This window comes from Odocoileus virginianus, chromosome 34 (genome assembly GCF_023699985.2).
Source record: "Odocoileus virginianus isolate 20LAN1187 ecotype Illinois chromosome 34, Ovbor_1.2, whole genome shotgun sequence".
In the NCBI taxonomy this organism is placed as follows: Eukaryota; Metazoa; Chordata; class Mammalia; order Artiodactyla; family Cervidae; genus Odocoileus; species Odocoileus virginianus.
The window spans coordinates 21,310,688-21,327,214 of record NC_069707.1 but is presented as its reverse complement, the minus strand read 5'-3'; the positions used below and the strand labels follow the sequence as shown (position 1 = coordinate 21,327,214).

The 16,527-nt window shown below is 39.5% G+C and overlaps 1 protein-coding gene across 16 annotated transcripts in view; it reads right to left on the bottom strand.

The window, feature by feature from the left end:
- PLAGL1 (PLAG1 like zinc finger 1) overlaps nt 1-16,527 on the bottom strand; it is a 91,619-nt gene that overhangs the window by 23,375 nt on the left and 51,717 nt on the right. For all 16 annotated transcript variants that reach the window (XM_070461549.1, XM_070461552.1, XM_070461551.1 and 13 more), the window contains one exon: nt 4,484-4,557. The gene's annotated coding sequence lies outside the window, so the exon portion shown is untranslated. The remainder of the gene's footprint in view (nt 1-4,483; nt 4,558-16,527) is intronic.

Genomic DNA, 16,527 nt, shown 5'->3' with positions numbered 1-16,527 from the left:
AATGACTGCAATGAAATTTCTCTCTAGGTTGACGGAATGATGAATACAAAAGGGAGTGCACTTCCTGCATGTTTGACGCGGGAGGGGAGTCAGAGGCAGACTTATGAGGGCGCCTCCAGTGCAGCACCCTCAGGGTCATGCTCATCTGTGCTACAGACTAGCTTCCACAGCGATCACGCAGAACCAGGTTATTACTCAAAAAAAAAAAACAAAAAAAAATGCTACCCCTCTGCTGCAGAAGCGAAGGGACTCTGCAGAGGCACTGGGGTCTGTGCTTTGGTCCTGGGGCTGATAGAGAAGGAAGGAAGGAAGGAAATAAGGGCAGATGTTAGGAGTTTACTCACAAGATTAACGCCTCTGATTCCTATGCAAATAACTAGAGAGGGAGAGGCAGAGAAAGTTATCTTGAAGGCCTTTATCTTAAACTCTGAATTGCTTAAAAACCAAAAGAGAAAACATAAGTCTACCAGGGATTAGAAAGTGAGAGGCTGATGCTGCTAGACTCCTTAAGCCCAGAACAGCCCTGCTTCTGAGCCTGGACATGCCCCCCCTAGACCAGCCCACTGGGGACAGAGTGGGACTGTTGGTTCCCAGAAGATGGAAGGGAGAGTGTGCTGGAAACTGAGGTGTCAGAGAGGAGAAACCACATAAATGTGACAAATCTGTTGATTCAAAGACACTGAGGTAATGGTAGGTCCTTGTGGCACCAAATGTCTACAGGGATTTGGACCCTGAGATCAGTCACGTCCTCAAAACAAATTCTACTTAAATCCTGTGGCTGAACATCTGAGACTTCGGATGAGGCTCATAAAGTCCCTGATGAAAACCAGAGAGGATTCGAGATAAGCGGAGATGTATCAGCCAGGACACTGAGATTAGATCTTATAGAACAGGGAGCTCTGGTTGGCAGAATGTCAGATGTACAAGGACCAGCAAACAGGGGACCCCATCTGCCTGGGGCACAAACACCCATTAGGTCTGCCTGGCACGCCCAGAGGGCAGCCAGACCTCAGACAGCAGCAGCCGTCTGGGGAGCACGTGCCCCATCACAGCGGCCAGGCGGCCGAGCCAGTCCCCACTCCCCGCTTCGGTCAGTAGGAGAGAGCGAGTGCTTTCTATTAAATGCTGCACGTGCCCCATCACAGCGGCCAGGTGGCCGAGCCAGTCCCCACTCCCCGCTTCGGTCAGTAGGAGAGCGAGTGCTTTCTACTAAATGCTACCCAAGGAGAGAGCCCACAGATGGGGAACCTGGAAGTCAGGGTGGGCGGAGCAAGCAGATAGACGTTTGGAAAACCAGAGCACGGGGCCAGGGGTCTCACCAGGGTCTGGCCTCTGTTGACCTCGCTTCCCTTCTCACACTGGGAGGGGGGTGAGGGAAGATTGGAGGGGGCAGTCAACAAACACAGGCCCAGCCCCAAACCCTCACCACCCACTTTCCAATCTGTGGCACCCCAAAACTGAGCAGGGATGAGGGTACACTGCAGAATGGGGGCCCAGACCACTCTACTGGCCAAAACTCAATTTTCATGTGGCTTCCTTCAAACGACTACCAGCCTGGCAAATAAAGAGCTCATCAGTAAAGGGACATTTCTATGAACTGGAGACCGAGATCCCCACGGACTCCTGTCTTCCCGTTCTCAGACTGGCCCCCCTTCATCCCTTCATCCGAGTCACAATGCTGCTGTCAGAGTGATTCTTCTAACATGCAAATACGCCCCCGTCACTTGGCCGTTTGGAATTGTTCAGTGGTCCCATTAATTTCTGTCAGTTGCAACCAAGAGTCCTGACTGATGCACTGCAAGTTTTTAATCATGACAGCAATATGCCCAGGCTCCAGTTATAGAAAGAGACCTCAGACAGCAGACGGACAGAGTAGCTTCTGCATGTATCCATTCTATACATTCAAATCAGTAAAACAGTAATTTCTTGGGAAGAAACACAGCCAGTAATTTTGTTTAAAAAAACTGCACACAAAAAGACTAACTGCTGTTATTGAACACTGAAGTTTCTCTGTAAAACTGTGTTCACAGGGAGCTCTAGATCTCTCCTGAGTCAGAACTTGCAACACTTTTGCATACTTTAAGTTGAATATACAAGGCAAACGGGAACCATTTTAGGAAAACAACAAAAGATGATGATCACCCTAATGTGGTTCTAATTTACATGCTGGTTGTTAAGTGTGTGTGTTTTTATGAATCACTTTTTAATTCCTGTGCTCAAACAAAAAAGAAAAAATTACCTTGGTAATGCCACATAATGGATCAATTAAGTTATTCCCCAAATAAAGTACACTTTGTTATAGTATAAACACACATAACTCCTAGTGCTATTTTAAACACACTGATAGAGAAACATTTTATTCATTGTAGCAATATTTAATACTCTCCTATATCATGCCTCGGTTCCCCTCAGGCTTTGACTGCGTTCTTTTTGGGGAGTCAAGAAAGTTTAAAAAAAAAAAAAGTTAATACTACTTCTTAGATAGAAACTTTCCTTACCTAAAAGTGGTGTATGATCACGAGTTTTACTCTCCCTTATTCTTTTACTAAAAGCATACTCTCCCTAATACTAAGGTTGTGGTTCCTACAGTTAGTTAAAAAAAAAAAAGTAACCAAATGATAGTATTCTGCTAGACACAGTCTATGAAGGATGGACTGGGTGCAGAGAGGACCGGCTGTGGAATCAGAGGGCTCTGGGTCTCAACACTGGCTCTGCTACTTGCCACGTATGTAACCTCAGGCAAATGTTCCCTAACTTCTCTTCAAGCTGACACCTCTCTACCTGGCAGAGCTGTTATGAGATTACGCATTACAGATGTACACACAGAGGCACAGTGATTGGGGCAGGGTCTGAAGTTTATGTACAAAGTCGATGTGCCCTGTTAATAAGTATCAAGAGTGCTTTTACACACTGGATAAGCTCACAATTGGGAAATATTAATAATCTGTGTCAGGATACAGTACATCTAACAGAAAGAATGTAAGTTTTTGATTAAGTTCAATAATCTTTCTTTGATTTGGACCACCATGACACAATTCTTTTCTAACATGTTCCTGTAAAAGAAATTTCTAATCATGTCTTGCCTTCCTCAAAGTTTTGTATGTCATGTAGCCTAAAAACTTCTAAATTCTTAAGCAGCACAATATTATTAGCTGGGCTTTTAATGGCAATGTCACATGTAACTGGAGAAAACAATTACAGTTGGACCTTGCATGAACTGCTCTTACACATATCATGAAGCTACACAAATGACATATAGAAGCAACTCTGGCATCTTTATATTTTGCTAGAATTTTTCTTTTGAATGTGTGGGTGGGGACGTGGACTAATTTCAATTAGAACCATTTGGAGAACAGGAACTTAAACACACATATCTAATATTCTCTTGACTTTGGCCTTTCACCTGGAGCAGCTGTGAGCAGCCTTCCTAGAAGTCAGTCCCAAGAGTAAAATGAAATTGGAAGTGGTTTATCTAGTTTAAGAGGGGGGAAAAAAAACCCTTAAGTATAAAATGGGATATAAGGAAACTTACAGAGAAGATTGGAATAAAAAAAAATATGGCATATTACAGTCAAGGACATTTTGCAAAAAAAATCTGTGGGGAGAGAGAGGCCAACAGTTATGGTTAAGCAATACTGCCAGCACCAGAGCTGCAAACAGGAGGAGGGTTCCTGAAGGGTGAAGAAGGCAACGGGCTTAAACAGAGAACTAATACATGTTACAGGAGAAAAACAACCAGAGAATAGGGTATGAAATTTAAGGCTTGAACTAGATGTCATTATTTTGAAATGGGTGTTTAAAACAAATCATAATCTCCACATGTTTGGTGGAGACAAATAAAAACTTCCGATAAATATCAGGGATCCCGTCAACCATGAGTTCCCACCAATTTACCACCACAGGATTTAGCAGCATACTTATTTCATAATCTTAGGAAATTTGGACAGGACATATGCAACTGAAAATCATCTCATGTTACGATGCTGAAGCATGATTTAGAGGCTGAGTTGTAACATATGCAACAGTCTATACACGGTTCTAAATGGAGGATGATGCCCCCCCTTCAAGTTCCCCTAGTATTAATCTGTTTTCATTTGAAAACATCGTTTTAAATGTCAGGGAAGGAGGTCACAAGTTTCTAGTCAACAAGTCATGATCAATAAAAGTCAGTTTGTATAAAGCCCCTTATTTCTAAAGTTACATGAATGAATAAACATCAATGACAGTTCTTAGCATGTTCTCTTGATTTTTCTAAAGAGTGAAAAATAGGCTTTTGTATTCCCCAACCCTATTTTTTTCCCTCAAGGCCTATAGTTCCTCAAATGAGAAATCTGAGAGAGTGAGTGTTCTCTGGGACAGAAGCCCCTCTACTGTGGAAGGCTGTGGTGTGTGCTTGAAAGTAGGAGAGAGAGAACACAGACTCACAGTGGCCACGGCACACGGCCTGGGCAGAAGTCAGAGGGTGTAGTGGACACACACTTACCTTTCTAAGCTTGAGGTCCAGAGGACTTTCAGATGTGACCTGAAACAGAGGCCACACCAGATGTGAGAGCAATCCTAGAAGAGGAGAAAAAAAAAAATCAAAAGGTTAAAACAAGAAAGGCACCAAGGAAAGTCACACTGAATACTGAGTAAGGAGACATTCACACATAGGACGTAAGCTCAGGAATGCCAGGATCAAAAACTTTGTCGGTATACCATCATGTCATATTCCAACCTTCCAGAGACACATCTCTGAGTTCTTACAGAAGTTTTAGTTTCAAACACTAACGCGGTGACGTGAAGAGCCGCAGCCACGGTGCCAGAAGGCCCACGTTCAGACCCAGGTGTCACCGGGAGCCACTAGAAACCTCTCACCGCTTGTGGAACAGCTCTCTGCCTCAGCTTCTCACCTGTAACGTGGAGACAATAACCGTCCCTAGAGCCCAAGGGCCTTCTGAGGATTAAAGGAGTCAGTGTGAGTGAAGTGCTGAACACCGAACCCAGGAAGCAAGCTGTACTGGTATATTTGCAATTCTTTTCCAGAGACCCCCAACTCAAGGGAGACTGTCTCGGAGCTTCAGGAAGCAATCAGATGGTAATCAGAACCTTTTGTAAAAGGGTCAACTAAGAACATTATCCTCTAGGAAAAGGAGTGTGGACCCACGGAAGCAGGGCTTGAAGGGGCAAGAGGGGAAGATGATGTCAAAGAGCAAGGAAAGACCATTAAAAGGCAAAAAACAAACAGCCAAACGAAGAACTAAACAAAAACCTAAGACCAAAAGGAACATTTGCTGAACTCCATTTTTTTTTTCCTTCAAAGACAAGGTTACTACTCAGAGGAGAGGCCTGAAGGACAAAACTTGTTGACAATAAGTGTACCCGTCTTTCCTGTCATTCAACCTAACCCATAAGGAGGCTGTCTCCTTTCAATGACTAGGTAAGCCCCCAGTAGGTCTGCTTTGTTTGTTAGATGGATGAAAACCATCTGAGAGGGAGGACCTGGTATCTTTCTGCTAGGAAGTTTGCCGATGGAGATACACACACACAAAAAAAACATGAAGACCTCCTATATGCCAATCCCCAAACTTATTTTGAGGGCTTGACTCTTATTAAATTACTTGACATTCTTCTTCCTATACATGACAACAGACTTCAAGCCTAAGAAAAGGGCTCTTTTTATGAAGGATCATGCAGTTGACATTAACTGGTTCTATAAACACAGCAAGAACACAACTTTTAACGGCAGTCACCCCCTGGGGCGCACATGTCCTTCTATCAGTGGGGACAAGATATGCCTCATCGCTTTTAAGCTGAAATATCCAATGCAAAAGTATTGTTGGACTCCCCACTTCTCCTTCCACCCTCCATTTCCCCCACCCCCCTTAGGTATGATGTCACACAAAATTACTTCCAGAAACTGGAAGGACAGAGCAGCCAAGTTATAAAACCTAAGTACGAGGCTTACAGCTTTCTTATCTACAAGTTAATACTTCTGGGGGCGAGAGTCTATCAATGATCAAGGCCACGGTAATTTTCCTGTTTCGTAAGAAATCTAAAATCTCAGCAGAAATACAATCTGCTGACTCGATCACATTCGTACGGCCCACGCAAGCGCCTAACCCTACACAGGACGCTCCCACGACTCACCAATATGTAAAACTGTTTTTAAACCTCATTCCTACTTTTAATCAAGACAGAAAATCAAATAGATGTCTTTGGACATAATCTTGGAGTAAAAATAAAACAAAAATAACACGGAGAATAAAATATGAGCCAGTTCCTATACTTGTGTGCTTACTTAACCACCCCACCCCCCCCACATTTTCTAAAGTTTTCCATTATGATTTTAAGATGTCATTTTTTTTCCCCAAAGAATATTGACAACTATTTCCCACTTATAGCTCTGGTTTAAAAAGAAGTTGGGTTTAACTTGAGACTGACTCAGAACTGGACTTGTCTTAGACTCCTGTGAAATCACGGGAGTTAGTCCTCTAGGATCAAAATTTCCTTTACATTTTTCACTGAGAGTCAAGGGGTTCATAAAATACAGTAGGAGTAAAGTTAGTTACAGAAACTGTCAAAGGTTGTGTTTTGCATTATTTAACGTGCCACCATAGAATTAAATCACGTAGAATGGAAGTCTGTCCATCTCAATCACTAAATCTGGTCAGGTGAAAGTCTACAAAACCCTAAAATTTTTTTCATCTTCTTACTGAAACTATCTAAACACTATGATGAGACATAATTTTTAAAAAGAATATTACAGGAGAGGGCTTGGATTTGAAAAGGACAACACCATACACTCTATGCCTCCTGTTTGCAGGCTGATGGACCGCCCAACCAACTTGCCACTTTGAAAAACTGTTTAATAATTCTCCATAAAGGAAATATTTTAAAAAGCTATAGCACCAATCAGGTAACAATAGATCAATCAGGTTTTCCTAAAATGTAGTATTTGCCGTTGAAGCCTGCATAAGTAATTACATTCAAAGTAATGTACGGGGAGCTATCAATCCCCATTCATTCAGCATGCATTCACTGAGCCAAGAGCTTTGCTGGGCTTGGAGATATAAAAATGAATACGACACAGCTGCTTTACTTCCAGCTAAAAGAATACACCTAAACAAAGAGCTACAGGGCAATGTGTTAAGTGCTATAATAGAGGTGTGCACAAAGGGCTGAGGGCCAAAGGAAGAAGCTATAAATTCTTCCTGGGAAATCAAGCCAGTGAGGGGAGATATAAAAGAAGGTCTGGTGATGTTTCCTTGCGATAAACTCGACTTTTTCTTTACTGTGTTGTCAAAAGTAAGGCAGTAATTTTAGGATTTATGAACCGTTCTCATAGCAAATGCTAAATTGGTCTAGAGTTTTATTTATGTTTGACAGAGACTTCCGGTTACAATATCCTAATATACATTTTTAAAAATAACTATGATTTGTTGTATTCCCACTCAACACACACAATCCAGAACAGCAGGAATAGTTTGAATAGTTCCCATGAATGAAACTTAGGTACAAAGTTCAAAGATGTTTCAAAATGTAAGTAAAAAGAAAAAAAGTCACATTCTAGAAACTCAGTAATATATTAACAATGCTTATTTTCAGTATCAATTTTTTTCTCTTCTTCTGAAACCAAAAATAAAAGAACAACCTGATTATATATCATGGCTAACATCTGCCTTTCTCTACTTCTGTGTTTAGAAAAACAAGGAGGGTGTTGAATCAACTTCTACTTAACATCATTTATTATGCATATCATATTCCTACTTATAACATAGTTGTGACAGAACCTCCATTGTTCATTACACACCAGCCCCAAACTCGAGTAATTCTAATGTAAGCATGAGAAACCACCGTCTCCTTTGGGGTGAATTTCCAAATTCCTCTGTGTTAAATTGAGGTCTAATTTTCCCTGTGCCTGGTTTTCACATGAAGGTCCATTCCACCCCATGTGCTCCTTTTCAGCTGTCAATAAACAGAGGCAGTGAATTCCCCCACGGCTTCACAAAGCTAGTTAGGCAGAGCCATTCATTCCTTCAGGAAAACAGGGCATTGATTTCAGCGAGTTCCCAGGGAGCAGCTGCAACAAAGAGATCAAAGGCCCACCTCTCTTTCCCTCCATTGCTTTCATTAGGCCAGGCCCAGACAAACAGCGACAGGTTTCCCCGAGACAAGCAGAGGGCCCGGCGGACCACCTCAGGGTTCAATTCAAATTCATCCGTTTCCTACATTCCAGTGACAGTCCAGAATGCTAACCATGACAAACCAGCGCGATCACCCGGCATAATATACTGCTCGCTAGTTCATCCAAGGTCAGAGGGAGAAAACACGGAGGGAGGGAAGTCCTCTGCCTCCAGGACCCGCGGAGCCGCCATGGCCCCCGACGTTCCATAAATAAACTGCGCCCGCTCACTCTCCCTTTCTCTCTCCACCCTGCGATCCTACAAGCAACGGTCTCACTTAATCTGCGACTTCTTTCGTGCCACCGTACCCCATCTACTGGGACACTACTCTCAGCGGAGTGGGGCTGCTGATGACAGGAGGGCGGCCACACGCGCGGCCCTTCTTCATTCGCACCCAGGAAACGACTCCCAGAGGAGCTGAGAGCTGTGATCCCCGGGGCTTCCCTCAGGCCTTCATCTCCAGCCGCGGCCACGCGACCTAGAGAGAGACTCGGCGTGCGGAAACTCCTGTCTGCAAAACACACACCCAGACAGAGACAGAACAGTGAGCTTTTTGACGGGAGCTAGGTAATCACGGAAACTAGTAACCCAAGCTCTTAAGTGACGGTCTGTGTGTGAATGAGGGGGGTGTGTGTGTGGGGAGTGAGGAAGGTTAGTGAGGGGGAGAGGAGAGCCAGAGGGAGAAACTAGCAAAGAAAGTGGATTATCCTGACTGGTTCCCTACACTGATCACAGAATTAAAAGATTTCCAAAGTCCCCACTGAATCCTGAGCGCCTGCGTTGACTGGCTACCACATTCATGAAAGCCTGGAACAAAATGCGTTCCTTTTATTGTGGTCCGCTCCATTTCTGCCGCTAATCCTGAGTAAACAAGGGAATACATGGGTTAAGTTTCAAAATTCCTAAACTAAAAAGAAAATAAACAAGATTGGAATGAAAGGTATGGAGAACTCATTCCTTGACACAGAACGCGACCTTCCCACGTGTCCGTCTTAGGAACTTCGGGAAGGAAGTGGGGAAGGGGGGTCCCTTCACTGATTATTCATTTGTCTGCCAAAGAGGCCATTTTGTGTAGGGTACTAAACAGCCCTCAAAGTAAAGACTTTCGACTTTTCTCAAACTGGGACAGATATATAAACTTAAGAGAACACAGAACTCCCAACTGTGCGCAAAAGGTGGCGGAATTCTTGGAACCTCAAAGCTGACTCTGGCACTAATTCCCTTTGGCCTCTCTGCCTCCCTTCTCTTCCAAAATGGAGACAGAAACATCTGTGAAGAATTTCTTTACAAAGTATTGTGAAATAACCGTTCCTCAAAAACGAGGTACCTCATCGAAGAAAGCTGGTCTTATGAGTTATTCTGTAATAGATCTATAGAATGCAATCTATAACATCTCATTTTATAACAGATCACTCTAATTCAATAGAGCTGCTCTGGAAACTCCTGTGTCTCTATCAATCAAATCACTTTTTAAAAGCACTCAGAAAAGTTGCTACTTGAAGGCTACAGCAAATGATGAAATACACTCATCAATTCATTTACATACCTTTCAAAAGCATTTACAAAGCACTTAGAAACATCTATTTGCTCTTCACTATAACCTACTGAGATAGATGGTTTTATGAATTTCTATTTTTGTACGAGGAAAACAGCCTCAAGAGAGGTAATAAATTGATTTGCCAAAGTCACAGAACAAATAAGTAGATGAGTCACAACTTTAAATACTTTTTCTAAATCTCATGCTATTTCCATTGCACCTAGCTACCACCTCTGCATATAATTATTCACTGACATTCTTTGTAATTTTATTAAATAAGTCCTCAGAATCTATTTGTAAGCTCAAAGCATTGTGCTCCTCATTCAAGGAGGCAGTGTTTAAGAGTATGGATTCTGCTGTCAGGTTCACATTTAAGTTTTAATGTCAACTTTTAGTAGTTTTGTAAATTAAGCAAGCCTGGCGGGCTACAGTTAATAGTGTCACAAAGAGTTGGACGTGACTGAAGTGACTTAGCACACACGCATACACCTTCTTTCACAGGGTTTGCAAAGGATCAAACTGCCAGTAGGACATAAATTAAGCTATTTATTGACTAACCAATATTTTGAAGTGTCTACTTTAAGAAGACCTTTCTATAGGTAAATAACCTATAGGAAGCACCTAGAGCAGTATTAGCAAATAAGAAATGCTCAGGATTGGTAGCTGTTATCATTGATGCTGAAAATCAAACCAATATAAAACTTGTTAAAAGTGGAAAAAAATGCTTGTTTTCAATAAAAGACACAAAATTTAACTTCAGCATCCAGTTTACATGATTCCCTCCAGCACTAAAAATACAGCACTCAAGTCTGTGTTTTTATGGGGCCAAGTAATTTTAAAACCAAGATCAAACTGTCATAAAAGATAAGCTCCTATTCAAAAGAGAGACACTAATTGAATTGTCTTGAAAAAATAATAACTGAGACAAGTGTCTGGTTGCTATAAAGCAACGATGTGGTTTTTCTATAAAATTTTATAGTAAAATGCAAGTTTTACTTCTTGCCATTTAACCATTTTAAGTAGAAATGTACTGGTGATAGGCAGGAATTCACAGACTATTGCCACACAAAGAGAAAAATACCTAATAGGAATATTTGCTTTATGTAGCTAGAGCTTTAGTAAAGATCTGACCCTCACACTAATCATTAGGAGAAAACAGGCTGTCTTCCTAGAATGGAAAAAGACTGCCAATGGTAAACTGCAAATCTTACTTTTTCCTCTTTGTCTCATTTTTCATAACCCTTTATTGATAGATGGTGGTATGTGGATGCTACAATGCAGAATACACAAAATACTATGGGAAGACAGACAGGCCCATAAATTCTAGAGAGTCAGAAGAGGCTTTGGAAAGGAGATGGATTTATCCAACTCTTACTAAGTATGTAAGCATGTCTAAAATATTCCTGATTGTCCTTGAGCTTCATGGGATTTTCTCTGAATTCTAAATATGTCATTTAGTGATTCAACTGTCCTTTGCTGTTTTTGCTGATGTGCAAACTTAGATGGATCCCCCCCTTAATTTTTTTTTAATATTTACTTATTTGGCTGCCCAGAGTTTTAGTTGTGCCATGCAGTATCTTTTAGTTGAGGCACACAAACTCGTAGTTGAGGCATGTGGGATCTAGTTCCCTGACCAGGGATTGAACCGAGGCTTCCTGCACTGGGAGTATGGGGTCTTAGCCACTGGACCACAAGCGAAGTCACTTTTTTGGTTGTTGTTGTTTTTTAATCCAAGGCTTTGATATTTTAAAAGGCAGGGAACTGAGGCTACTATTGTTTGACTAAATATCACTTAAGGCTCCTTCTAATTCTAGAGTTCTGTGATTTTAAAAATTACTGCTCATTGCATTACCTACTATATAACACATCAGTTTAAATGTGTTTGTTGTTAATCTATAGCCTACTAACACTGAGAAATTTTCCCTTCACTACCATTTATCTCAAAAATTAATAGCTGTGAAGAACTCATAAGAATGTTTACAGAAGTATCTCTCACAAAGAAACTGAGTCCATAGCTGTGGAAATTTGATAGCTATTTCTTTCCTATGATGGGCTAAGAATTGCCTTTTTATAACCATCTTTAACTATCTTTTCCAACCATATGAAACAAACATATTTTTAAACAAAAGACATTCAGATATTTGAAGAAAATTTTAACAATCCTTTACCTTGAGTCTTTAAATCTGATGCCGTTCTTTCCTAGTATAGGTACCTAGTGCTATAAGTTTGCCTCTAAGCACTGCTATAGTTGCATCCTATTTGGAAACACATTTCATTTCTATTTGGTTGAAAATACTTCCCAATTATTCTTTTCATTTCTGTCAAATGGGTTATTTGGTAAAATTCACCAGTGTGACCATTTGGGTCTGGGTATTTTCTTTTCTGGAAAGTTTTTGTTGGTGGTGATGATATTGTTTGTTTTGAATGTATACTATTAATTTGATGTCTTTAATAGATATAGGGCTGTTCAGGTCATCTATTTCTCCCTGCATGAATTCTGGGAGTTAAGTCTTCCTAGGAATTGGTCCATTTCATCTAAGTTCTCCAATTTATGGGCAGAAGCTGTTTGTAGTATTCTCTCACAAGCCCTGTAAAATCCATGAGGTCAGCAGTCATGGGCTCCTCCTTCCTTTTTGATACTGATAATTTATGTCTTTTTTCCTTGGTTAGCCTTGCTATAAAAAGTTTATCATTTTATTAATCATGTTCAGAAACTTTTCATTTTGTTGATTTTTCTTTATCATTTTCCTATTTTCATTTTTTTTACTTCTCTAATTTTTATTACTTTCTTCTGCCTGCTTGAAGTTTAATTTGCTCTTTTCTAGTTTCATAAGGTAGAAACTTCAGTTATTGATTTTAGGTTTTTTCCTAACATAAACATTTAATGCAATAAATTTCCTTCCAGCCATTATTTTAACTGCATCCCACACATTCCTGGCGACTCAGTCAATAAAGAATCTACCTCCAATGCAGGTGACCCAGGTTCAATCTCTGGGTTGGGAAGATCCCCTGGAGAAGGGAATAGCTACCCACTCCAGTATTCTTGCCTGGAGAATTCCATGAACAGAGGAGCCTGGAGGGCTACAGTCCATGGAGTCACAAAGAGTCTGACATGACTGAGTGACTAACACTTTCACACATTTTTATATATGTTCACGTTTTGTTTAAAAAAGTATTTTTAAATTTTTCATGAGACTTCTTTGATGCATGCATTATTTGAAGTGTTATTTTCCAAATATTTGAGAATTTTCACACTATCTTTTTGTTATTAATTTCTATTTTAATTCCACTGTTGTCTAAGAACGTATTTTGTATGACTGCCAATTCTTTTAAATCTAAAGTATAGCCTAGAATGTGCACCTGGGTTATTTAGAAGTGTGTTATTCAGTTATAATATTTTTCCAAATATATTTGCTGTAATTTAATTCCATTATGATCAAGAACATTCTTTGTATGATTTCAACCCTTTTAAATTAACTGACTTGTTTTCTTACCCAGATGGTCTACCTTAATAACAGACCTGGGCGTGCTTGAAAAGAATATGTATTCTGCTTTTGTTGGGTTCTATAGTGTTATACACACACACATATATATATAATATAGTGTTATGTGTGTGTGTGTTAGTCACTCAGTCGTGTCTGACTCTGTGAACCCATGGACCATAGCCCACCAGGCTTTTCCATGGAATTTTCCAGGCAAGAATACTGGAGTGGGTTGCCATTCCTTCTCCATATAGTGTTCTATAAGTATCAATTAGGTCAAGCTGGTTGGTACTGCTGTTTAAGCCTTACACATCTTTATTGGTTTGTTTTTTATTTGGGGTATATATCTTACAAATCCCAACTCCATTGTTATTATTTTTACTTAAATAATTATCTTTTTTAAAAGATTTAAATTAGAAAGAACTTACACCTTTTCGCAGGTGGCTACCATTTCTGGTGCCGCTTGGTATTATTTTCCTCTTCCTGAGGAGTTTTAACATTTCTTGTAGTGTAGGTCTAATAGTTATTAATTCTTTAAGCTTTTGCATGTCTGAAAATATTTCACTATCTTTTTTGAAAAATATTTTCACTAATTAATAGATTTTTCTAAGTTAACAGTTTTTTCTTTGAGACATTGTTCCACTACCTTCTGGCTTGCATTGCTTTTGGTGAAAAGTCTGCTGTCACTCTCTGTTCCTCTAAATTTATAGTTTCTTTGTTCTCATTTTAAAATCTTTCTCTTTATTACTGGTTTTAAATTATCTGATTATATTGTGCCTTGGTATAATTTTCTTCATCTTTTTATTCTTTGGATAACTTCTAGATATTTATTGAACCACTGAGATTCATGGACTTATGGTTTTCATCAAATTTAGCAAACTTTCAGCCATTATTTTTAAAAATATCTTCTGTTCCCTCTTTCCCTCAGATACTCTAATTATACATATATTTGGCTGTGTAACATTATCCCACAGCTTACTGATGGGCTTTATCCCCCAGGCATTGTGTATGTGTGTGTGACTGTTTTATATAATTTCTATTGCTGGGTCTTCAAGTTCAGTGTCTGGTCTGCTGTTAATCCTGTCCATTGTACTTTTCATTTCAGATGTTTATTGTCTCTAGAAAATCAATTTGGACAGTTTTATAGCTTTCATGTCTCTCCTTAACAAATTAATGCTTCCTCTATTATCTTGAACATACAAAACTAGCTTTAATCATAGTTCTAGATCTTCCTTTAGTGAATGTTTATTAAAATCTTATTAAATAAAAATCTGTTCATTAAATTTGTTTGTTATATTAAGTCTGTTTCATTTATGAGTCCATTTTGTTGACTGAATTTTCTCCTAACTACTGAAATTTCCTGTTTCTTTGTATATCTGGTAAATATTGATTGGATGCTAATACTGTATACTTTATCTTGCTGAATACTGGATTTAAATGTTTCTTTAAATATTCTTGAGCTTTGTTCTGGGCTGCATTTGAGCAACTAGAAACAATCTGACCCTTCATTTATTTAATGTTTTAGCCATACCATGCAGTATACAGGATCTAAGGCTGACCAGGGTTCAAACCCATGCCCCCTGCAATTAAAGCACAGAGTCTTAAATCAGTGGACCACCAGGGAAGCTCCACAATTTGACCCTTTAAACCAGGAGTCTGCAAATTATGGTCCATAAGTCAAATCTGGCTGACAGTCTATTTATAAAGTTTTATTTTAGAATACAACCACCCCAATTCATTTACATATTCCCTATGGCTGCTTTATCACTACAATGGCAGAGCTAAGTAGTTGCAGTAGGGTCATATATGCCTGCAAAACCCAAAGTATTTTCATTTGGCCCTTTACTAAAAAAGTTTTATCATTCCTCTTTAATGGCTTACTTTTACGATTTTTCAGGTAGGATCAGAACAGCCTTTTGTCTAGGACTAGTTTTGCCTCACCACTAAGGCAGTACCCTTCTGAGCAGTCAATCTAATGTCACTTACATCACAAAGTTTTTCTGCTCTGAATGGTGAGGATGTGCACTTCCCAGCTAACATGAGCTACCTTTCCATTCCCAGTGTTGGCTTTTCTTTTCCTTTTTTCCCCAAGACTTGGGGAGTTCTCTCCTAAGCATATACTAATCAGTACTTAACTCAAAACTCCAGGGGAACCCTCTAGAGATCTCCAGAGCACTCTCTGTGCAACTCTCTTCTCTCTCATCCTCTGTCCTGCAAATTCTAGCTGCCTTGATCCCCTGAGTTCCCAGCTCTATCATCTCAATTCTGACTACCAAGCTGTGTTTGGGTTTTCCTCTAACACTGTGTGCTTGGGTACAGCATTTGTTTCCTTTATCTCATGGTTAGCTGTCTTATGCCATTTGTCATCTGAAGTCTGAAAATCTTTGTTTCACACATTTTATGCAGTTTTGTTTGCTTTGATAAGGCAGGACAATAAATTCAGTTCCTGTTACTACATCATGGCTGGAAGTCATGGTGAAAAGTACCCTCAGTAAGAAGTTTCAACTCCTTACATTTGCATTAGTGCTTTATATTTACAGATAAGTACTGACAAATCTAAATTATCTCATTTCATCCTCTTTACACTGCTAAAATGTAGAGATTACAAAAAATGCAAAAAATTGTCTGGGGTCATATTATAGTGCAGTCCTTGTCTCCTATTTTCTCTTCCATAAATATATATATGTAATTTTTCAAAATTTACTATGTGTAATGATGTAAATAATAAAAGATTGTCTTTGGTACAAAGTATACCATAAAATAATTTATTATGAGCATCTCATGCTTATAATACCAGCAAAATTGGATTAAAGAATTAATAGTTACTGAATGCTGCTAATGGCTAGGTCTATCACCTCAATTAATCCTCATAAGCCTCATAGCTATTATTATTGCAATTTTACAAAAGACAAACTGTGGCTAAGAAAGCTTCATTAGGTTTCTTATAGCATACTCATTGGAATCACAGCCAGATTTCAAGCCAGGCTATGCCTGGTTGGAAAACTTGTGCTATCCACCATGCTGTCTGCTCTCTAATTTACAGCTCTTAAAAAGAGCACTTATGGAACTAAATTCTGATAGAACACTAAATCTTCAGCAACAACATGACATTAGGAATCATTTACTAAAATTATCAAGATCTATTCATTTTTACCAAAGAATGTCTAATCAAATAAGCAATGAAAAGAAAGTGAAGCATATTCTTGGAACAAATTTCATATCTAGTTTTTCTCCCAGTAATCCTTAGAAATATACAGATGATTGACATTTTCATTACCTTTTTTTTTTTAAACTTACCTATCTTTGTCAAGGTCAGGAGGCAACAAGAGAAGGTTGTATTGGG